Source organism: Sceloporus undulatus, chromosome 6 (genome assembly GCF_019175285.1).
Source record: "Sceloporus undulatus isolate JIND9_A2432 ecotype Alabama chromosome 6, SceUnd_v1.1, whole genome shotgun sequence".
NCBI lineage: Eukaryota > Metazoa > Chordata > Lepidosauria > Squamata > Phrynosomatidae > Sceloporus > Sceloporus undulatus.
Genome location: NC_056527.1, coordinates 129662027 through 129675515, shown reverse-complemented (window position 1 = coordinate 129675515; position 13489 = coordinate 129662027). Strand labels below are relative to the sequence as shown.

Sequence of the window (13489 nt, the reverse complement as noted above, 5' to 3'; positions counted from 1 at the left end):
CATATACAAAAAGTGAATATTAAAATAGAATTAAACTGTACAGCACACAGAATTAAAACAATTCAAGCCTCTATTTAAAAAAGAATGCAATTTAAAAATATAACAAGCTACTGAAAACAATGCAGTTTGAAACAATATAGCACCCCCAGTTGGGTAAAATGTCCTTTTAAGATGTTATAATATAATTGTATGGCTGTAAATGGTGAGGAACACCAAATGTCAATCCTTAGTTGTTAGTAATGTATATAGGAACTCTGAAACCCAGAACAAGTGTGGCTTGGGGATAGTGGATTGGAGTTGGTGTGTTAGTTTGGAGAGTGTAGATTGTAAATATATCAGACAAGTGTATTTTGATAGAAGTCAGAACTTTTGTTGTATATACTCCAAGGACTTTGGAAGAAATCAACTGTGTCTCTGTCTTGTTTCAGATTGGTCATTGCCTTGTTGCCAAATACTGCAGTACTGCATACTGGGTTGTGCTTCTGCACTCTACTGTGTGTGAGCTACTGTTGAGGTCAAGCACTTCAGACAGTGCTGAACATCGGCACCTCTGTTTGGGTCTAGTTTTTGTTTGTTTTTGTCACTGCACACCTGCAGTACACAGAGGAGAGCCAACACTTCCTAGACTGTTCTTTAAATTCTTTTTGTTTTATAAGTCTGTTGGAATAAAAAAGTTGTTGCTTGCCAATGGAAGGACAATAAGGAGAGGGCCATTTTGGTCTCTCTGGGAAGAGGGTTCCAGAATATAGGGACAGCCACTAAGAAGGCCCTCTCTTGGGTCCCCACCAATTTTGCTTGTAGCAGTGGTGGGAATCAGAGAAAGGCCTTTCCTGATGATCTCAGGGCCCCGCCAGACACGTATGGAGATATACAGTCTGCCAGATAGCCTGGACCATAGCCATATTCTCATCTTCAAAAAAACCTATGAAATGGCTTGGGTCTCCATAAGTTGACAAGTGACTTGAAGGTACACACATGAACACCGACAAGGAAACCACCAGCTGCCACTGGTTCTCATTCTTCCACCATATTCCCTATGCAGAGAAGAGTGGGGAGTGAAGCACCCAGCTAGTGTTTCCAGCAGCACCTGCAAGCTCCAGCTGAGAATGGGAGGAAGAGTCCTTGATACTCTCTGATCTTTGTAGGCAACACTGAAGTAGGTGTATTAATGGTGTTCCTTATTGGAGGCAGTTTCTAATTTTAATTAGCCTGTTCCTTTGTTCAGAATGGTCCTGCACACACATAACACACACACACACACACACGCACACTTTTTTCAAATGACCTGCATGATGGAGAGATGTGCTCAGACTCCAAATAATCTAAACCACAGTATATAGATCAAAGCAAACATGCATTCTAACTTTCCATTTCAGGAGCCAGATGGGTTGGGTACCGGAGTTGTTGTAAATGAGAGTTTTTCCATGTATTTGTAAAAATGGTTTAAGGTTAGGCCCTCCTGGAGCATAGCAAACTGTTTTGGTGTGCTACAGTTTAATAACTGGAGGTGTTGTTTGCAACGTGCTTTGGCAAATGTGACGTGTCGTTGAATAAGTGGCAGATACCATTTTGATCCAGGATTAGTGTGGGGTGCAGAATCCACATTCTTCCCTTCCCAGCGCATTGCTTTGAGTCTGTTTGTTTGTCTTCGAATGCTCTCTGATATTTCTCTGCATCTGCTTTGCCAGTTCCCTGCTGTGCTGGTATTTGGAGCTGGTTTGCAGGCTGCCTTCGCTTGCTATTTGTGTGTGTGTCACAGTGCATGAGCCTGCGTGGATATATTTATTTTTTAATTTGTGGGGAGCGAGGGGGGTCTGTCTAACAGTCTCATTGCTGCTGGGCCAAGAAGCTGGCTGGATTCCAGCACCTGGCCATGACATACAGCACCCTTCATGAAACCAGACAGAATTAAACCCTTTGTTTCCTGTTTGCCTGGCTGGCTTAAAAAAAAAAGCCAGGAGACTGGAGCTCCCAACAAGACAGTCTTTGTATTAATTTAATTAATCCATTTAGTAGAGGGTTGGGGAAGAGGATGGGAGATCATGTAATAAATGCATGTTTTTCTTAAGGTTTTAGGACAGTTGCGGTTCATAGAGGGCCCCGATCTATGACTCTCCTTGCTTGCTAAACTCAATAGATTTGCAATCTCTTCTTGTGACCCGTATCAAAGTAAATTCCATAAATATGTTCTGATATGTGTGTCATTCTTCTCTCAGCTTGAAGCTGCTAATGACCATGGAATCTGTGTTAAGAGTCCAGAGGTGAAGTGTGTGTGTGTGAACGCACATGAGCGAGCGCACGTGGAGTGGCCATATGTCCTACTTCTGAGAATCGTCCTGTGTTTGAAGGGCTGTCCAACAGCCTTCAGCTTGAAGGGCTCTATATTCCAAGACAGGTTTAAAGATTAAGACTGAAAGTAAGGAGAGCAGCAGAGGCCATTAAGTGTTAGTCCCTGGAGAACAGGCTGAGCAGGCACAGTTGTTTGGTTCACATCATCTCCACTATTTTTTGTTGATGTTGTTGATGTTATGTGCCTTCAACCCATAATGAACCAAAGGCAGCCCTATCACAGAATTTTCTTGACAAGAATTGTTCAGAGAGGATTTGTCATTGTTTTCCTCAGAGGCTGAGAGTATGTGACTTGTCTAATGTCAGTAATGTCAAGTGGGGACCAGTTGCCTAGAGAGATAGTGAGTTCTCCTCTGGACTTCTCCAAAAAGAGCCTGGAGAGTTACCTGCCGGGAATGTTTTAGTCAGAGATCTTGCATTGAACCAGAGGGTTGAACTAGATGGCCCATGAGGCCCCTTCCAACTCTTCCATTCTGTGACTCTATGGCCTGTTACAGACTGCCAAAATAAAGCTGCTTCTGGTCTCTTTGGCGGTATGCTGTTTAAATGATGCATGCATCCTAAGAATCTGGAAGCTGCACCAAAGCTGCACTCCAGTGCTTAGGAATGGAGTGTGGCTTTGGCGCAACCTCCGGACTCGTAGGACCCATGCATCATTTAAACAGCATACCTCCAAAGAGACCCGAAGCAGCTTTATTTTGGCAGTCTGTAACAGGCCTATGACTATGAGCCCTGTTCCCGGAGAGTCTTGTCACACTGGCTCTTATTTTCTATTCCACTATAGTGAACTGCATTTTATTTTTGTAAGTTATAACAATGATTTGCACCTGATGATATAAATGCGTATATGCCAATACACAAATTTACGTCCTCTTTTTGGTGATGCACATCATCTCTTCTTGCAATGAGCTACCCTATGCGTTGTCAGCTGGCAGTATATCTTACTGTATAAAATTCATATTAAACTCTAAGTCCATTCTCTTCCATTTCCATATCATTTTCCATGTACAAGCCTCAGGAAAAAATGTGTTTTATTTTCTTAGGCAGTTTTTCTTGACAAGCACACTTTTTTTTTGCAGCTTTTCCCAATACAAAGTTTTCTAATCAAGAATTGCATTCCAAAATTCAGAAAAATGAAAAGGATCTGTCTCTGTGTTCTTATCTACTTGTTTGTCTGGAAAGTGTGACTTAGGTCAGTTTCACTTAGAATGAAGAATGGGTGAATGTACTTAATTCCAGAGATGGCCCAAGAATTTCTGCTGCCTGAAATAAAGGACAGCACACACACTCACACATGGCTCTAAAAGAAAACACGCACACACACAAGTTATTAAAAGTGCATAAATGTGATCTTCCTGAAAATGACTTCTAAGAGATGTCAGTTTTCACTTTTTTTAATCCTGCTTTTCTGTAAGAAGTATCCAAAGCAGCTTACAAATAAGAGAGAGAATAAATCACAAAGAATTGGCACAAAATTAAAAAACAGGCCAGCAAGCCACATAAAAACAAAATGTGCATTAAAACAAGTAGAGCAATTTGAGCAACAGTGGTAAAAGCTTAAAAGGCAGTATTAGCAGTGAATTCAAATTTAGAAAGCTAGCTGGAATGAAACATAAAAAGGTCATTGAGTACTCATCTGAAAATAAGCAAAGAAAATAAGCAAAGAAGAAACATGATGGAACTTGGCTTAGCAGGGTTTTAAGAATCTTGGGGCCCTGGACAGCTTTGTCATGGAGCAGGATGAAGCAATTTAGATCTTTGCCTCCACTGCATTAAGACAAATGTCCCATTCAGGAATATTTGGGAAGGCGGTGGGCTCTTTTACCATTAAAGACTTTTAAGCAGCACTCAAATGGCCATGAGTCAGGGATGCTATAGCAGTGGAGGTCCTGTATTAGCAGGGCATTGGACTGCCTGTTCCATTCTTTCAACCTCAAAATCACATTGTGGTGCATACCCAGATTAATGCTGTATCACTTACATGTTTCCCGCACTTATTAATTCCTAATATTCCTGTGCTCCTGTCTTCTGTTTTTAGACAATCTTTCTATACTAGTTGGTGTATATTCAGCATGTGTGTACACTAGTGTGACTGCCAGGTGGTTTGCCTGCTAAGATATATATGCATATCCACATGGTGTTCTGTGGTGGTTTGATTCCTGAAAACCATGTGAGATGATGGACTGTCAAAGACTGTGAATTTGGGTATGCTAAAAAGGAAGCAAAACTAACAGATTTATCCATAAGTGTCTGACTAGTGTGGTCAGAGTGTGGGAAAAGGAAATAACAAGTAACTTAGTTACCTGTAACTAGTTTTCTTTTTAAAGGGATAATTATTTCTAATAATGTTACATTATCAGTGTAATAAGAAATGGTTTGTTCTTGCTTTCAAAACTTACTTTTAAGGATATGTTTAGATACATTTTGACAAGATTGTCTGTTGCCATTTACTTTTCACGAGCCTGTCCCTTCCTCAGTACATATGTAATACCAAGTACTTACAGAACTTGCTTGGCCCTCTTTGCGCTATGTTTCCTTTTCCCTAATCTTAAGGGAGGGATGTTCTTCTCAAGATATTTAAACATTTCTGTGAAACTTGAGGTTCCTTTTAGCCTCTTGATACCTCCTTCATGTCATGTTGTCAAGAGCAGTGCATTGGGTGAAAAGCTCCTTCAGGCACTAACTCTCTGCAGGCTCAGTGCTTTAAAAATGGACAGTTAACCAGAGTGGCTCCAGTGAGAATGAAGTAGAAGGACAAGCTGATTTTGCAGCAAAAACAATTATTTCTTTCTTTAAAATGCAGAAAAAGATAGCAGCTGAACCCACAGAACAGTTTAGATTCAATGCAAACTGTTTCTCAAAGGAAAAGAGGAGGAAAATGGCATGGAAACTAAAACCCCTATTTTGAACCAATCTAAGAGGGGTGTAGATAAGTTTTAAGGGGCTACAGATCAAAACGTCCAAGTGGATTTTTCTCACTCTCTGACATGAAGGACTGAGGACTGAAGTCTGAGGACTAAAGACCAGAGCAGGGAAACAAGTCTCAGAGAGACACACTCTTTGTCTCTGTGTTTAACCTCTTTCCAAGTTGGGGGCTGCTTCCTAAGAGTGAAGGAATGTCTCTGGATGAGGCAAAACATGACCTCAGTGCTGTTCTGGGAAGGATTTAAAAAACACCCAAAAAGCATGTGCTAGCAAAGGGCAGAGGTGAATGTGCCTGTTAGGCACCAATAATGACTCTCAGATGGTCTTGATACTAGTCAATCAAGTATAGATAGTTTGTTGTTGTTGTGTACTTCAAGTCATGTCAGATTCATGGCAACCGTAAGGTGAACCTGTCATAGGGATTTCTGGGGTTAATAGTATGTGGTTCATCCATAGTTATCCATTGGGTTTCCATGGCTGAGTGGGGAATCAAACCCTGAGCTCCAGAGTCATAGTTCATTGCTGAAAAACCATTATACCTCTTTCACGTCTAGATGGTCAACATCCATGGAAGTTGCACAGTACTCACAATTGGCGAGAGGATGTGTACCAGTTTCAGCCATTTGGACAGATCTCCATTCTGTGTAGGTAGACAAGACAGTTAAACACCAGTGATAGCTCTTATCACTTCCTTGCCAGCAGGAGTCAGGGAATGAGACTTGATTTCCAAAACAGATCCACGCTACCAGTCCTACCCTGGAAGACGCTGTCAAGAGACATCTTTCCTGCCTTTTGCATCAAAGTCTAATATTCATATTTATTATGCATAACTCATAACAATGGACAGTGCCATTTTTGCATCATACAGATCCATATTTTGGAGAGTAATTTAATGTCAGCATATTCAGATAGGAAAGCAGAGATACCAGGGAAAAGTGTAGAAGCACAGCATCTTCTCACCAAAATTCTTTGCCATGAAGATAATGCTTATAATTTTGTCTGTCCCCACATCCGTATTTGTCCAGATACATCTGGAGGGATGGGTATACAGCTAAGTGGATTACACTGATTCCCACTTATATTAGTTTAATGCATGTTCATCCAGAAGCTTTCTCTGTTCTGTTCCCACAATAATTTATTAATGTTGTTACTTTAAAAAAAAACCTGTATCCAAAATATAAATTTAAATACTCAATGAAATGCACTTTTTTGTGCACACATTTCCCCTTAAATATGTATTTCGGTGCATACTTGATTGCTTTTTTTGAGCCAAAAACTATCACAAAATTTAGATAGTTTTATAATTCAGGGACAGGCCTTTACCATTATGCAGAAAGAAAAGGCCTTGTTAGGCAGATGTTGAAGGATGGCAGTTTTTAATTTTCCCTTTGTTGTTTTGGCTTGGCTACTGGTCCAGGCAAACAGTCAATTAAATTCCAAGACTGTGCCATCTGTGGAGATACTCTTTCCCATACTGTGGTGCCAACATGCTACAGTACTGGCTTTCTTACCTGAATATGGGGATTCTTGTCTGGTATTGTGAGCAAGTGAACTACTAAAAGACAGAGGTGAAACATCAAGACCAATTATCTCTGCAGGCAGTTGAAGAATGTCGGCCTAGAAATTGATCCAGTTTCTTTCCTTATTTTCTTAAAGGGTGCACTGCTGCTCACCATAATCCTTTCTTTTTCTATTATTGTTTGTTCAGTCATAACATTTCTTAGACAAATAGCTTGAAAAGAGTGAGAGAGAAACTGATTACAGACTGCACATTAGCATGTACTAGAGAAATGTCCTGGCATTTGGGAAGAGAGTTGTAGGACAATTGGACATATAAGGATTTGGAAATTGTGAGTGGGGCAGGGGACTGTGGCTTGCTTCTTTTTCATGGGGGAGACGTTGTAGATCAGGAGTGAGAAACAATCGGAATGGAACTCTCTCTTTCTTCTGCTGGTTTATCAGTGTCAAGTTTAAGTTTTTTATAACATTTGGCATCCTGGTTGGACTTGTCTTAGACTTTTCATCAGCGTCTTCCCCTTTAGTGTTGACTTCTGACTCTAGTAATAGCACTGGGAGAGTGGGGTTAGTTTATAATGACTGCAATGTACTCCTTTCTTTCCTGCAGCCATTCATTGGTTTTCTCCACTTGTGACAGGCTACTTCCATGTTAGTCAAGCACTCCATGTGAAATTAGTCTGAAGTTTAAGGCACTCTCCAAGGTACCTGTTTGGGGGACAGGGCTCAGCAACACAGGCCTTGTCTTGCTGTTTGGGTGATGTATGTCCCAACCTTGATCTTGTGTGGGCAGTCCAGATTAAGTCCGGCATGGAGTAAAATAACAAACGTGTTGCTCTGGATCTTCTGGGAGGATCTGGAGCCCTACATTCCTGTGCCACAGCAGCTTTCTGAATGGGTGTTCCACAGGGCCAGCAGACATGCACCTAGCCATTCGACCATCTTTGCACACCTCCTTCTCACCTATGAAGCAAGTGACCTGCAGTGGCAGTGAGTGGGCTGGGCAGCTCAGTGGGATGTCCATGAAGACATCTGGATTTACCATGCCAGTGACAAGGAATCCACTAGCAGTTTTTCTCTAAAATGGCCCAGGAAGCCCCCCCCCCCCAAAAAAAACCCCCTGGGTAAAAATGTCCACATCCTCTAGAGAACATTGGGGAGCAAAAACGTTTTGACTTTTTCTTTCCAGGAATGAATGCAGCCTTCCAACTTCTCCTGTAGGCCTAATAAGGCCTCTTTCCCCTCCACCATTTCTCACTCCTGATTTAAAAGGAGTGCATGTGTTAGGAAATATATAATTCTCTTCCAGATCCTGTAGAGACACTGCTAATGTAGAGTTTGGAAAATTTTGGACTACAACTCCTCAAACTTTCTGCCAACAGAGTCTCTGGGATGCTGGGATCTGTGGTCCAAAAATGTAACTGCTCCAAGTTCTGAAAGTCCATAAAAGCTCCTGTTGTGATGAACAGAACTCTTTGGAGGGTTCTGCACATTAATTTCTTTGGGAAAAAAAAATAGATGCTCAAAACTGGGTTATAGGGACATATCATCTGATCCAGCTTGGAATTTAATATGTCTGTTGTTTTATAAGTAATGAGTTATTTGTTAGTCCTTAAGCTGTGAGATATATTACTTGACTAATCAGTAATCACTAAGGTTTTTTTTTAAATCAATCATTTCTAAAGATAGAAAAGTGGCCAAAAATCCCCCCCCCCAATTTTGGTGTAATGAATAAATGTTATGTGTTGTACCAAAAAAGGAACAATATTGCCAGTTGTTATTTCATTTTGTAAAAGGAATATCATTATATCCTTATTAACTCCAAAAGTAATCTGTTAGAGATAATATTGTTACCTTTAATGTATTTTTAGCCATGCTTTGGTTTGACTTTGTTGTGAGACAGTTTCCTATGTCTGCATGAGGCTCTACTTTACAACAAGGCCAAGATTTGACTCTGGGATTTCACTATGTATTTGTATGCTGGTTTTTGAATTAGCCTCTGTTGGATTCTGATCTGAACACATTTAAAGGTGTTTTGTACAGTAGCCTCTGTCAAGGGTTGTTGTTGGTGATGTTGAAAGAAAGGTCTCATTTCATCTCTTCTCCACAGGCAGCAAGGTTATTGATTGCTCTCCATATGCATATGTTCCTGATCTGGAAGATAAATTTGGGAGTGCAAGCTGTTCTGTCACCCATAGAATGGTATGTATACCTCTTTTCCTTAAATAATCCATGCCTAGGTCTGTATACTTACCAATGCCTACAGCCCTAGTCTGTGTTTGGGATGCTCATATTCCATGCCAAAACAAACAAACTGAAGTATGAATAAAGCACTATTTTCTTCTTTATACCCATCTGTCCATCCATCCATCCATCTCAAATTAATATATATCCATTTATTTTGTTGAAACAGTATAGTTTGTTACAGTTATTTATTTATTTGTTTGTCTATTTGTAATATTTTTATCCAGACCCTTTTATCATAAAATCTTGCAATCATAAAGAGAGAAAACAAGATAAACAATTTAACAGTTATGGATCCAAATCAATGAATAATTCAACAAGATAAAAACAGATTAAACAACTAAATTATTTATTTATTTATTTAAAAATAAATTTATTGAAAAAAATTAAGACCCAAAGTCTTTGATAAAGAGCTGTGTCTTGACTTGGGGCCAGTTGGGTCTCCAAGAGGAAGGCATCTCACAAGTGGGGTGCGGTGCCACAGCTGAAAATGCCCTTTCCCCTGTCCTCTTCTGTCATATTCCCCTTACTGGTGAGGGTCTGTCTAGAAAATACTAGTGCTCAGGCAGGTATATATAGGAGAAAGCACTCCTTGGTGTAGTGGTTTGAACATTGGACTTCAACTTTGGAGACCATGGCTCAAATCCCAGCTTGGCCATGAAACCCACTGAGTGACCTTGGGCAAGTCACAGAATGGCAATGGCAATGAAACATGCCAAGAAAACCCCATGATAGGTTCACCTTCGGGTTGCCATACACTAGAAAAGACTTGAAGGCACAAAACAACAAACCTCTTCAACTATAAAGGCCTCAAGCTATTTACAGATTTGAGTATCATCTCTAGAACCTTGAATTCAGACTGGAAGTGAACTGGGAGCCCAAGTAAAACTTACTCTTTATCCTTATGCACTGGCTATTGTTGGGTTGCAGCTCCCATAATCCCTCTCCTTAGGCTGTCTAGGATTGATGGAAGTTGCAGTCCAACAACATCTGGAGGGTTATCTGTGTTTGCTTTCAGCCCCATCTGACACCAAGCACATAATTTTGCAGATCTCGCTATTCTCAGTCACTTTCTTTTCTTTCTCTATTGCAAGAGGCCCGAACAGCTCTCCATTTACCCGCCTCCACATGCTGTACTGGCAAGTAAGTTCAGTATGAAACCTTCAAGAGGTGGAAGAGGTTTGTTCTTATACCTTAGAGACCACTTAAAATTGCTTCTTCAGGGGCATGAAGGCTGTAGAAAACCAGGGCTCCAATTGACCTTTTCTGTCACCGATCCATAGAACAGGAGAAAAATGCCAATGCCTCCTTTGCCCAGAGGGAATATAATTTGAACTTCAGAAGCTTAGCAAAAAAGAAGTCTAGCAGTCACTAGGCATTGCTACTTCAAGGTTGGAGTTAAATGCATGGTGGATCCATAGAAGGAATGGTGTTCTTTCCCAGAGTTTTTGTTTATGTAAGGTCTAATCTGCACTACAGAAATAATTTGGTTTGACACCATACTGCCACTGCCACTTCCATGGCTCAGTGCGGACGGAGAAGGCTAAATATCTCACAAAACTACACATCCCAGAAATTCCATAGCACTATACTGCATTATTTTGGCAGTATAGATTAGATCTAAACTTCCATTAAAAAAGAAACATGAGTTTTCTTAATAATAATACCAGCCCAATAACACTTGGCAATAATTTGTAACAAATACTGAATTATAATTCATTATAAATACTTAGTGGTTAAGATGCCAGTTTGATGATCATAAGGTTGGAAAGTTGGCAGTTTGAGGACCAAGTGCTGTGTGATGTGATAAGCACCTGTCACTAGTACCAGCTTCTGCCATCCTAGCAGTTTGAAAGCATGCAAATGCAAATAGATTAATAGTGGCCTCACTGATAGGTAGCCATCTATCCTCTGCTTTTAAATGCCTGCAGTTAAGGTAACCCATTGCTTAAAAAATCTGCAGTAAAATGGTGGTTCCCAGTCTTTGGTTCCCCACATATTTTGGATTTCAGCTCTTCATATCCCTGGCCAGCTAAATTAGGCTGGGGCTTTTGGAAGTTGACCTCCAAAACCACAGGGAGGATCAGAGTTTGAGAATCATTGGTCTGAAGAAGAAGAGGAAGAAGCCATTGCTTTGTACTGCAAAGCTGAGGTACAGAGTAGATAGCCAAATGGTGGTACTGATGACTTCCTTGACTTTCTGCCACAGTATTCAGGGCAGCATGCTTGGGATTTCCTGGCAGCCTCATACTTACTTTGTTGTGTATCTTTGAACTGGGAGTATTGCCATTGCAGAAAATAGTTTCTTATGCTGCCTTATTAATGATACCTGCTACATGGGAAGGAAACCCACCCACCCCAGATCTTGGGATCTCAGATTGATATCCAAAGAGATGTGATACTTCAGAGAGCTACAACCACTTGGAGCCAGGAATACTTGGCTAAATGAACCTTTGGACAGAGCATTTGCAGGTTCATATTATTGGCTTCTCTATTTTCCTCTTCTAAATTTCACAGATCTCATGCAGAACATAATAGAATAATACGTTGTTACTTCTGTTAACACTGGGGTTTGATTTCAGGACAATGGGGTAGTAAAATGGTGCTCCTGATATAAAATGGCAAAATCAAGTTTTGCCTTTTGGATTTTTAAAATCTATTTTCAAGCTGTTGACCGTTGAATCTGAGGATGTAAAATCTTTGGATAGGGAGGGCTGACTTTAATATATTAAACAGCCAGTACACAATCAAAGTCAAGATAGTAAAGCATTAAGATTGAAAAAAAACCCAGCTCCATTAAAGGCTGTATGAAAAAGATGGAAAGACTTTTTGAATACTGCCATTGATGGAACAAACTGTGCGTGTTTCTGAGGATGTTGTATAAGATAGGGGCTATCATGGTGAATTTGTAGAATGGCCATATGTCCTACCGAAGAGAGGTTGGTTGGTTGTCTCTTTGAAGGGCTGTCTGGTTGAAGTCAAGTGAGAAAGAAACATAAGATCGGAGAACCAGTTAGCATCTAGACGGCAGATTGAGATGGCACAGAGATCATCTGGACACAGTTTTCAACAATGATTGCTTTTTCTGTTTAAATCCTAATAATTATTACTGATTTTACATGTATTCATGTTAGCATATGCACGTTTGGTGCAAATTTTAGTCAGCACCCAAGTGGCTAACTTTGGACTTGATGGCTCTTAGCTCCAGCCAATTTTGCAATCCCAGATACATTTCTTCCCCTAATCTTTTAGACATTTTGGTCTTAGCCAAGTAATGTGAACTCTTTGGTATTTGAGCTCCTTTTCAAAAACGGCCCAAACCAAGCCTCATTAGAAGGGAGAAAAAATAGCACGCTGCTAAATCTGTTGCAGTATTTTGGAGCTACTTGGAAGAACAATTTCACACATATTAGCATTTCCAGAGCCAAGTTGTGTTTACTAAACATGGCACAATAGAGATGTTTTTTCCTTTTCTTTCTTGCATTTCTTAGGGTGGTTGCAATAATCTCACTGCTTGTTCAGTTGCTTTCATGACTGTTTAAACTCCACAATTACAGATGAATGTTTGCCTTCCCCATACAGCGGTCCCACTGCAGGAATTTCTGAGACAAACAGTGGGACACTGTGGGACAATAACTGTTTAGTCCAACATCATCCCACTCTTCCCAGCAATCAACCCATTTAATTAAACTCAGTCAGCATAGTGTAGTGACCTGAGTGTCCAACCAGGGCTTTGGCAGACCAGGGAGACCAGGGTTTGAATCCCCACTCACCCATTTAAAGCAACATGTTGACCTTGGACCAGTCACACTCTCTCAGCTGCAAAGGAAAGCAATGGCAAACCTCCTCTGAATAAATCCTGGCAAGAAAACACTAGGCTTAAGGCAGAGTTGATTTGAAGGCATATAACCACAACAATGTTTGATACTCTTTCAAATTACATTGTCTCTTCAACAGTTCATGGTATTTGAAGAGTGCACTGCATACATGTTGCATAGGAGGCTGAATGTGGAAAGGAGAGATGCAGCAGATCAGGGGCAAGTTAGACAGGGCAACACATCCCAACTGTATGCGACTACAAATCCTTTCATCCCCAGCCATTGGTTCAACTGCGTGAAAGTGTCTGATTAGATAACGTGACTTAAAGAACACTTTGAAGGAGCCGTCCAAAAATGTGTCACTTGTGGGCAATGGTGTCACTCAAAGTGTTGTATACCATTTGCTTTATGAAATATTATTTTTTTAGTGTTAATGCTAATAGTGAACATAATGGAAAATCAACATATTAAAAATACCTGTATGGCCCCCAACGCTAACATAAATGCACTAGATTTTGAAGCTCACTAACTGTGACGGACCAAAAGGAGCGGCTTTCCCCCCACTTCCCCATCAACATAAAGAAAAAAGCATCTCTTATTTTGAATGTGATTTATGAGTCTTATGCATCTTGAATAAC

At 40.4% G+C, this 13489-nt stretch overlaps 1 protein-coding gene across 8 annotated transcripts in view; it reads left to right on the top strand.

The window, feature by feature from the left end:
• PKNOX2 (PBX/knotted 1 homeobox 2) overlaps nt 1-13489 on the top strand; it is a 262424-nt gene that overhangs the window by 35261 nt on the left and 213674 nt on the right. For all 8 annotated transcript variants that reach the window (XM_042476172.1, XM_042476171.1, XM_042476181.1 and 5 more), the window contains exon 2: nt 8900-8991. The gene's annotated coding sequence lies outside the window, so the exon portion shown is untranslated. The remainder of the gene's footprint in view (nt 1-8899; nt 8992-13489) is intronic.